The following is a 10078-nucleotide window of genomic DNA, read 5'->3' on the forward strand; positions in this document are numbered from 1 at the left end:
AGGAGGAATAAGTGGCTGCCTCCTCCCCCCCTTCACAGAACTGATTCTCACTCACTGTTCCTAGTCCAGGAGGCCGGGGCTCAGGAGCCATGACCTGGTGCCTCCTGCCCACCTGGTCCCAGGTAAATGTGAATGGAGACAGGTATGAGAGCCTGTCCTCATCTTTGATTCCCCCCACCCCCACCCCAGGCCTCACGACGGTGCTACCTAAGAAAGTCTTCTCCCCCCCGACCCCCACTAGCCTGGTCAGTGAATTGGACAAGGATCCCACAGGAGTGTAAATGTGAGATACAATGTCTTGATTGTACCTGTTTGTGGTTTCACTTTGTATTTAAACAGAAAAGGAAATAAACTTGAAAATTATTTGTCATCATAAAAATGAAGCAAAAATTAAAATATTTATTGCCAGGCAAAAAAAAAGAAGAAGAAGAATGAGGTCATCTTTGGCATCTTGATTCCTTGCCCCAGACGCAAGAGAGCAGGAAAGGGACCAGATTGTCACCAAGAACTAAAACAAGCCTTAAAAATAACGTCCAGAATCTTTAATTATGGGTGGTAGAATACACTGTTAAGAACTTTAGGTGAATTATTGTAAATTATATTTAGTAAATATGACTGAACTGAGTCTCAGGCTGCGATAGGATGTCTGGGGACTTCCTGATCCTGGTCCTTATTTCTCTAGGCAACTCCAAGCCTTCCGCATTTCTCCAGAGCCCCAATCCCACTCTGACGTGCACACCCACCTGGTGTGGGGGCCCCCAGCCACCCTGTGCCTCTCAGGGCTGTGGCTCTGGCTGCCTGCTGGGAGGATGGGGTCCTTTCCCGTCTTCCTCAGGGCGGACGAGTCACAAGAGAAGCGGGTCTTTCTTTTCTTAAAAACGATCTCTTGAATAATGTCCCTGTGCATTTTTGTTGATGGGCCCCTGTCCCGTAAGGGTGAAGATGGGGACAGGTGGGGAGGGTGGGGAGGGCTGTCTTGCCATGGTCGGATGTGGTGTGTGATGAGAGAGAGAAGAACCCTCAGGCCCACACGTGGGAGTGGAACCCTGGATGTGTGAACAGTGACTGGTGAATGGCAGAGACCAGCGGGGCCCTCAGGTCTCTGGACCGTGGTGGAGTGTGTGGTCTGTGACCAGGAGAGGCACAAGGGATAGCGCTGTGGTCCCTACACAGTTATTCCGTAAAGATCATTCACTCCACGGAGCCAGGGCCTCTGGCTAGGCCCTGGGCTCACTGATGGGGGGACTCAGCAGCCAGGTCCTCTCTGGCCCAGCAGAGTCCCTGAGCAGGGACCTTTGCATGGTCTCAGCAGGTGCGTCCTCTCTGGGCTCCCCCAGTGGTTAAAGCAAACCTTCCCCCTCCTGGGTCTGCAGCGTGAGCCCAGGTCCAGCCCTGGGGCTCAGGGAGGGCTGAGCAGTCCCAGATGGAAACACATCTGCAGAAGCAGCCCCTCCTCTGGAGAGGGTGGAAGGAAAGGAGGCCTGGGCATTCCCGTTCCATGGTGGGGTCAGGGGCTGAGTCCACACGGGGCTGGGCTCCTCTCCTCGTGCTCCTGGCTCACTACACATGTCGGGCAGGCCTTGGAGACCAGGTTTCAATTCCTAGCTTGTGTCAGCTCCTGCGCCTCAGACCCCGTGAGCCTGAGACTAGTGCCCACACTCACCCGTCTCCACCTGCAGGCTCCGTCTCCCAGCCTGTGCTGACTCGGCCACTCCCCACCTGTGCGTCCCCGGGACCATCTGCTCAGCTGCACCCTGAGAAGTGGTTTCCGTGCTTGTGACTATATGACAAGCTGGGACACATCCCTGCTTTCTCCTGAGATCCGACCCAGACGCAGGCGCGCACCGGGGCTCCTGCTGAGTTTGATTTTCACTGCGCTACTGCTCTTGGTGGCAGAAGCTGCTTTAGCTCCTCGCCGTGTTCAGATAAAAAGCGTGTAAGACGAAACCCCTGACCCTGAAGACGGAGACCCAGGCATCTCAGATCAACTTCCAATTGGCTATCACACTGTAGCGCAACAGAAGAAAAGGCTGGCTGACTGGCACCTCCTGTTTCACCTTCCTGTAGGTGGCAGGCTGGGTCTTGGGGAAACTCTCCTGAAGGCACTATTTTTACTTAAAACAAGATCAAACCCAAAACCTTTTCACGTGTGAGTCCTAAAACTGAAAACTGGAACCCTTTCATATGTAATTCCTGAAACTGTAGACAGAGACATTTTCACATGTGAGTCCTAAAACTATAAACCGCAACCCTTTCATATGTGATTCCTGAAACTGTAGACAGAGACATTTTCATGTGTGAGTCCTAAAACTATAAACCTAAGATTCTTCCATGTGTAATATCTAAAGTATAAGCCTACGTAAAGGCAGAAACTTCCTTTGTCAGATGAGCTGAATTTGGACCGATCACTCCTCAGCTCCTGGCTGTAATAAAAACGCTTCCCTTTCCCATTCGGTGTTCGGGGGCTGTTTCTCGTGGTCGATCCTGTTACAGGTCCAGAGACCTTGGCTGTGGGTGTCTTTCCACTGAGAAGCTTCTGCGGAGCCCCTGAGGGGTCACCTGCCTCTTAGTGAGACATGCCCACGAGCAGGAGAGAGACAGGCAAACAGGCACAAGGCAGCCTCGGCATCTCAGGAACGCACAGACAGATGAGGCAACACAGCCCAGTGCCCAGCCCCCTAGGATCTGGACTAAATTAGTAGGAGTCAGAACTGTTTTCTTTGCCTGGAAATGCCGGTCAGTACAGCCACATCCATCCGCAATGCACTTCAGCATCTGATTCCGCACAGGGAGCCTGGCGTGTCCAGTGATGCGTCCAGGGCTGACATGTCGGCACTCACCCTGCACATGGACATGCTCTCCTCTGTCCCAGCCAGACGACACGTGAGGGGGACACGGCCACTAACCACCCTCACTGCAAACAGCCCCCGGACTCGCCCTCCTCTTCTCTCCATGGCCACTGCCTTCCTCAGGCCTCTCGCTCTCTCCTAGGAGCTCTCAGGTCTTAACCCAGCTCCACGCGCCCCTGTTCCTGCTGTGGGTTCCCTTCTCCAGGGACTCCTCTCCAGGGAGGACGATCTCCGGACATCAGAGCAGCACACGGCCCTGCACAGCCTGACTCCTCCTCCCAGCCCCAAGGCCAGGCACTCTGCTCCACACCTTGGCCAATCTAATAAGACAGGAAATTCTTGCTGATTTCCTACAAATGCTGTGTTCCTCCAGCCCAAGAGTGTTTGCAAATGGAGGCTGTTGATGCATTTCTTCTTTGTTATTTTTCTTTTTTCTTTCTTTTTGTCTCCTTTCCAATTAACTAACCTCCCTGGGAGTTGCCTCAGGCCCTACACAAGGTGAGAAGTGAAGTCGCAGCAGATGGAGGCTGGGCAGCATCTCTCGCTGCAGGGCGCGGTTATGTTTTAGCTCCACAATTAGTTTTCCTAGAACTCCCAGGACAGCACCTCAGTCACACAAACCATTTGGCACAGGCCCCTGAAGTCCCTTGCATGAGCCCTTTTACAATATAAAAGTAGAGAATCTCTCCTGGTCACCTGCTGAGAGACAGCTGGTGATGGCAGGGCATGGTGGGCATGGCCACGGTGTGGGGAGCAGGAAGGTGGGTCTGTGAGGTCTCCGCTGCCCTGGGCTTCCTGAGACCTGAAGTCCCCACAGCTGTGGGTCTTGCGCCTGCAGCGCAGACCTGCAGGGAAGGCAGTGGATGGTCTCTGGCACTCTGCCGGGCCTGGCACTCTGAGGAGGGGGAGTTGTGAACATTTGGCTCATCTGCTCTGCATTCCTCCTCCCCACCAAAAACATAAACTGCTCCGAGACAGGTCTCGCGGAGAAGAACCAGCTCAGAGCTGGATTTGCATGGAGAGCTGCCCTCTGGGTGTGGGGAGGTGCTGGGAGGAACGGAGGCCACTCACACCTGCCTTGGAGGGAACGGCTCCCTGAGGCCACAGGGGCATGCTCATTCCTCTCTCCCTCTCTCACTCCCACACACCCCTCTCTCCCCTCTGAGCACACACTGTCCTGGACTCTGCAGTTTCCAGCTTCTCTGTCCCTCCAGAAGTCAGGTCTCAGCCTGTGCTGACCCAGCGGTCCTCAGCATTGAGCCTCCAGGAGGCAGAGTCTCCGCCCGCAGGGAACACCGGCAACATCGGGGATAACCGGGGTCCTGCTGCCAGGACAGCGGGAAATGCCTCAACATCTGCTCTCCTGGGCTGAGCCTACTCCGAATCCCAGGGCAGGTCCCGGCCCCAGTCAGCAGCTCAGCCTCCCAGAGCTTCCCTGGGCTCCAGTAGGTGCAGGAGGCCGATGATGACCCTGACCCGGGACAACAGCCTCAGTGCTGACGACACAGTGCTCGAGACCACGGGAAAGGAAGCGCTCAATTCCCCTGCGCTGTCAGGGCCGGGGCCGTCCCCCACTCCAGCCAGGCTGCACCTCTGCTGAGTTCTTCCACCCCAACCCAGGGTACAAGGCCTGACAGTCCTGAGAATGCTGTCCCCTCTTTTCTCCACCTCTCCATGACTCAGCCTTCGGCTGCTTTGATGCAAATAGCACAATAGTTCTGTGTTGAAATCAATGTTATTGAGGTAGGCTTCATATGAAATCATATGTGTCTATATTAAGAGCACAGCTTGTGAGAAATGACTAATATGTAGAAATGGATAAACGTGTGTGTGTGTGTGTGAGTGTGTGTGTGTGTGTGTGTGCAAATGTGTCCGTGTGTGAGTGTGTGTGTGTGTAGAGAGAGAGAGACAGAGAGGGAAAATCTCTTACTGCTCCGCAATGAACGTACAGACTATCCCACCATCCCTGGCCCCAAGCACCAGGAATTTGCTTTCTGTCACTACAGATGAGATTTCTCTTGTGTGGGATTTCATCTTGTAGAAACGTGCAACATGTCCTCTGTTATACCGACCTTCTAGCCCTCAACACGGCAGCTTTGAAATTCACTCGTGTTGTTGTGTGTTTCTGTTGTGCAGGGCTGCACTGGATGGACGTATTTTAATCTATTCACCTACTGGCAATCACTTGGGTTGTGTCCAGCTTAATCCATTATGAACAATCCTGCAATGCCCCTTCCTCTGGAAACCATTATGTGGACACACAGTTTTGTTTCTCTTGGGCACTTCACTAAGGCTAGAATGAAATACCTTCAGACAGAGTCTATGTGAGCTTCGGGAAGAGTGAGCAAGCATTTGCAGAGCGGCTGTTGTCCTGGCAGCGGGTAACAGAGGTGTGCTTGTCCACATCCCGTCAAGAGATCTTCACGCTTGACTCCCTCTGTGCCATCACTGTGTTTGCGTAATGAGACAGCATGATGGCTCAATTTTCCATTGGAGACTCACGATGCTCTATACATGTTATATGATTAGTGGGCATCTGCACAGATTCTCTGGCCAGGGCCGTGTGGCGCCCTTCACACGTCTCCCTGAGCAGTCCCTCGTGGTTTTGCCAGCGTTGCTGCTGCTCTTCATCCTGCATCCTCCACGCTGGCCTGTGCGGTGCTCATTGGGAACAGGAAAGGCCTGCAGGAGCAAGGGCAGCACCCTATACCTCTGGGACCGCAGTGGGCACCTTGGGCCACGTTCTGCAGAGTGAGGACAGTGGGAAGGCTCCTCCAGTCCTGGGCACCATGAGCCCACAGTGGCTGATATGCAGCGACTGGGTAGTGGAGACTGTCCGATGAGTCCCCTGGAAAGGAGCTGCTGTGTCTGAGCCCCACCCCACAGGGCTCCGGTGTGACCCCAGGTGCTGGGGCTGGCCCTGCAGAAGTGGGTCTAGAACAGCACCGCATTGGGCTGTCTACACTAAGGCCGGGCTCCTCTCCTGCTCACGGCCCTGGCTGCCTGCACAGCTCAGGGGAGCTTATGCGCTGGGGGAGGGCAGGCAACACTGAGCCTTCCTGCCCTTTCTCCCCTCCTGACCTTTTGGTCTTGCATCTGTTTTCAGGAGCCGCTTCCCAGGCTGCAGTGATTCAGGAAGCATCACTGTCCACAGCTCCTGGAGGGCTGCTCACCCCTGTGGCCGCAGTGCTGGGGCCATCATCACCAGCGCTCGGCCCGCTGCGTCCATCAGAAGCCCAGTCCAGTCTCTTCACCCAGGGTCTCATAGGTGACACCAGCAACTGGGCCCAGGGGACCCTGTCAGATTTTAGGTTCCCTGCTTGGTGACAAGGCTGCCCTGTCGTTGCGGGGCCCAGCCTGAGCAGGACACCAGTGTTGCTGCGGTCCATGGCACAGCGAGCCTCTTCACATGACGGGATGGCCCGTGCAGGGCACTGTGGTAAAGTCTGGAAACTAGGTGACACACACGCAACAGAAATTTACTTCTCACTGTTCCAGAAGCTGGGAAGTCCAACATGGAGACACAGGGGAGGCGATACCTGGGGGGACCTGCCCCTCCGTTGTGGGTGGCTGTCTTTCTGCTGTGTTCTTGCAGGGCAGGGGTGGGAGAAGCTATGGGAGGCTCTTTCGTTAGGCCTCAGCCCTTATGACCTACTCCCTGCATAGAGGCTGTGCTTCCTGAGGCCATCGCACTGGGGCTTGGATTTCCACACATGGCTTCGAGGACACATATTCAGTGTCTGGCTGGGGAAGCTGGAAGGGCAGTGGAGGAGGAGGACAGTGAGCCTCAGTTACTGCTGGAGACCAGCAGGGCCTATGGCTCCTTCCACTGACGACCTCTTGACATTTTTTTTCTGGGAAAAAAGGCCAAATAAATTCCTGGAGAAACTGCCCCATGAAATGAGCGTGTCTAACAGTGCACGGGGGGCACACTAGTGGACTTGATGTGTCCATCACGATGCCTCTTCAGGGCTGCGTGTGCTTTCCCCAATGCCTGAATATTACTGGTCAACCAATGTCATCGGAGATGCCTTATGGGTCTTGCAATTGGATAAGGGGTCACTCAATTGCACTTCCAGGGACCACCGGCACTCCATGACTGAGCTATGTGCACTGATGAACCCCTGGCCCCTCACCCAGGTCAGGACTTGGAGGGGCCGTCCCAGCTCCAGAGGTCATCACAGAAGGGGCTGAGTTTGCTACAACTGCTCCACACTGGGGCCGATACGTGAAGTTCCACAACCACAGGAGTGTTGTTAAACCAGGAGTAAGCGGAGGGGCAGAAACGCCAAGTTGCTGCTACTAGACCTGGGAGTGCAGTGCAGACGGGAGAGGTCCACTCCCAACCCCCCCAACACACTCTGGGAGAGCTGGGTCCCAGGTCCTAGTGTCTGGGAGAGAGCTGTGCCCGTGGATGTCCCGCAGTGCAGGCCAGCACCAACACCCAGCCCAGTCGCTCTATGCTCAATTCTCAAGATATGATAAACAGCAAAACCCAAGTGTCTGATATTTGGTGCTGGCAGAGGCAGAAAAGATCAGGTCATGCAGCGAAGATAATCTTTGAGGAGCAAAGCAAGAAAAGATGGTGACAAACATGACACTCCAAGGCCATAGACATAATCGCTTTTTCAATTGTATCATTAACATTTTACAAATTACACATATTTCCTTTTTTTCTGGTTTCATCCCCCTCCCCCTTCCTCGCCTCTGAAGCAGCAGGCCTGGCTGGGCTGCCCCTGGGAAGCCTCTCTTGGAGTTCACTTGGGGAGGCTGGCAAAATATTAGGGAAATATTAGGGAAAGTTACAGATTAGCCTCAAGCCTTTTGGAAGGCTGAGAGGTTTTATCGGGACAGGCTGAAGGCAGCCGGTCCATTACATTAGGAAAAGACGGAGACGATGAGAGGCTTTCCCAGTGAAGTGTGTTGATCCCACATCCCTTTGCCTCTTCTCTTTTTCCTCATGTAAACTTTGTGCTGGATGGTGCAGTCAGGGGGAGGTGAAAGGGGAATTACCCATTAACGGTGTTTGCTCTGGGCCACTCTTTTCACCATGTTAATTATCCACAAGCATGTGGACTTAGAACATCTGTTATGAAATTCATACTGAATAAACGTGAGGATGGACGGGATCTGGTCCACTGGCTGCAGTCACCCTCACAAAGCAGCCGACGACCATCCCTAGCCCACTTGAATCACTGAAGCAGGCGTGAGAGTGAATTTATTCACCCATCATTGAGTCCGGGACTGCAGGACAGAGCCCTGCTGGTGGTGATTGACGTCTCAGGCCTCTTCTGTGGTGCCCTCTCTCCAGTGTGTGCATCTACCTGAAGTGTCTTCATTGTCACTGCTGGAACCATGTCTCCTGTGGCCAATCAACCTCTGGGGACACAAACACCAGCAAGAAAGGTGTTACCCGGAGGAGCTCACCCGTCCTGCCTGCCACGGGGGAGGCTACACCGCCTCCCACAGCAACTCCCTGCTCTGTCCTGTGCCTTCTCAGAACTGATCTGGGCTCTCTGGCATCAGGGGCCTTCATCAAGTCACTGCTCACATTTGCAAACTTTCCCATCAAGAGAGGACCCCCTTTCAACCTGCCACTCCCCTGTCCTCTCGGTCATTACGGCTCTCACAGCCAGCCTTATCAATGTGGGGCCCCAACTGCTACGGGCAGGTTTCAGGTCGGTGATCCAATAAACAGACCCTGTGCCAGGTCAGAGCCGCTGCGGCATGACTATCCTGTGCAGACAGCAATGTTCTCTCTGCATTGTGTGCAGGGCTGCTGGGTGCCGGAAACATGCCCAGCGTGATGAGGAACTAGATATTACATTTTTTAAAAAAATTAATTAAATAGACACCCATGGCTAAGGACTGCCACCATGGAGAGCATAGTGCTGGGGATCTGGATACGTGGGGGACATCACCCTGCCTCCCCGGGTTTTTCCTTGCAGAGCAGCTATCAATGGACAAGTGCTATCTTTCATCTAGTAGGTACTTCCTGCACACAGCCACAAGTACTGGCCACTCTGTGAGGCCCTGGGGGTGCTAAACAGTGGGTCATATCCAGGTCCTAGAGGGGTTCACAGCTGGGGGCAAATTGTAAGCAGAGTGAAGAGCATGGCCTGCAAACCTGTGCTGGAAAACCAGGGAGGCGGCAGCAGAGGGGAGGGGACACCTCACTGTCCCCAGGAGCCCACCCTGATCTCCCCTGGCCCTGGCCACAGCCTGGAGTGTCATGAACTACACACATACAAAGCATAAATTTGATAATATTTAAATAAATATATATATATATATATATATATATATATATATGCAATCATGGAGATGCGAGTTTTTCATTTGGAAACTGACGATACTGGCTGTGCTGCCGGGGGGACACGAATGCAGGGCCTCCCAGACAGCCGCGCTCAGAGAGCAGCGGGCACATCCACACGCAGAGTGCCACCCTGCACACCAGCCTCCCACCATCTGAAGGGGAGTACACCTGCTCCCTAAAACGCGCCCATTACTTTTTATCTGGAAAATCAGCTTCCATCACCACTTCCCTGATCCTCACCCCTCATAGGAACCCAGAATCAAGGAGCCTCCCCAACCAAAGCCGAAAGGAAAGTTCCACTTTCCACATCACCTCCACTTCTTCTTAGCAAGTGGGTCATTCCAGTACATGCACCACTTTGACTTACTCTCGGGATGATCTGTAATTGAAACGGGAAGGGTTCCCTTGTTCCCCCCACAGGGCGTGTGATGGGGGTGTGGCTCACTTCTTCAGACAGGCAGGCTGTGTGGCTCTGCCCCCACGGCAGTGTCTAGGGGTGAGTGTTTGCATCTGAAGCACCAGTGGGGGTGTGCTACAGGGTGCTCTTTTAGCTTTCTGTCTACAGGTGGCACCTGTTAACCCGCTCAGTTAGACCCTCTACTTTGTCACAAGGACACAGGGCTTTCTCAATCCCAGGTTTCTTGCCTTGGTGTAGGGAAAAATCGGATCACACACAGGCTTGGAGAATGAGTGCAAAGTTTTATTGAGTGGAAGAAGCTCTCAGCAGATCGGGAAGCCAGCAGGGAGATGGCTTTCCCCTAGAGGTGGGACATTGGCGGCCCAACCCTTCCCCAGTGGTGGGACTCTTCTTCGACCACTCTGGCCAAACTTCACGTCATTCTGCTTCTGCCCATGGCCTGCCCGTGTGCTGGCGCCTGACAGGGCATCCCTCTCAATGTCCAGCCAGCTCTGT

The sequence above is a fragment of the Cebus imitator genome, unplaced genomic scaffold (genome assembly GCF_001604975.1).
Source record: "Cebus imitator isolate Cc_AM_T3 unplaced genomic scaffold, Cebus_imitator-1.0 Scaffold1123, whole genome shotgun sequence".
Classification (NCBI taxonomy): Eukaryota; Metazoa; Chordata; class Mammalia; order Primates; family Cebidae; genus Cebus; species Cebus imitator.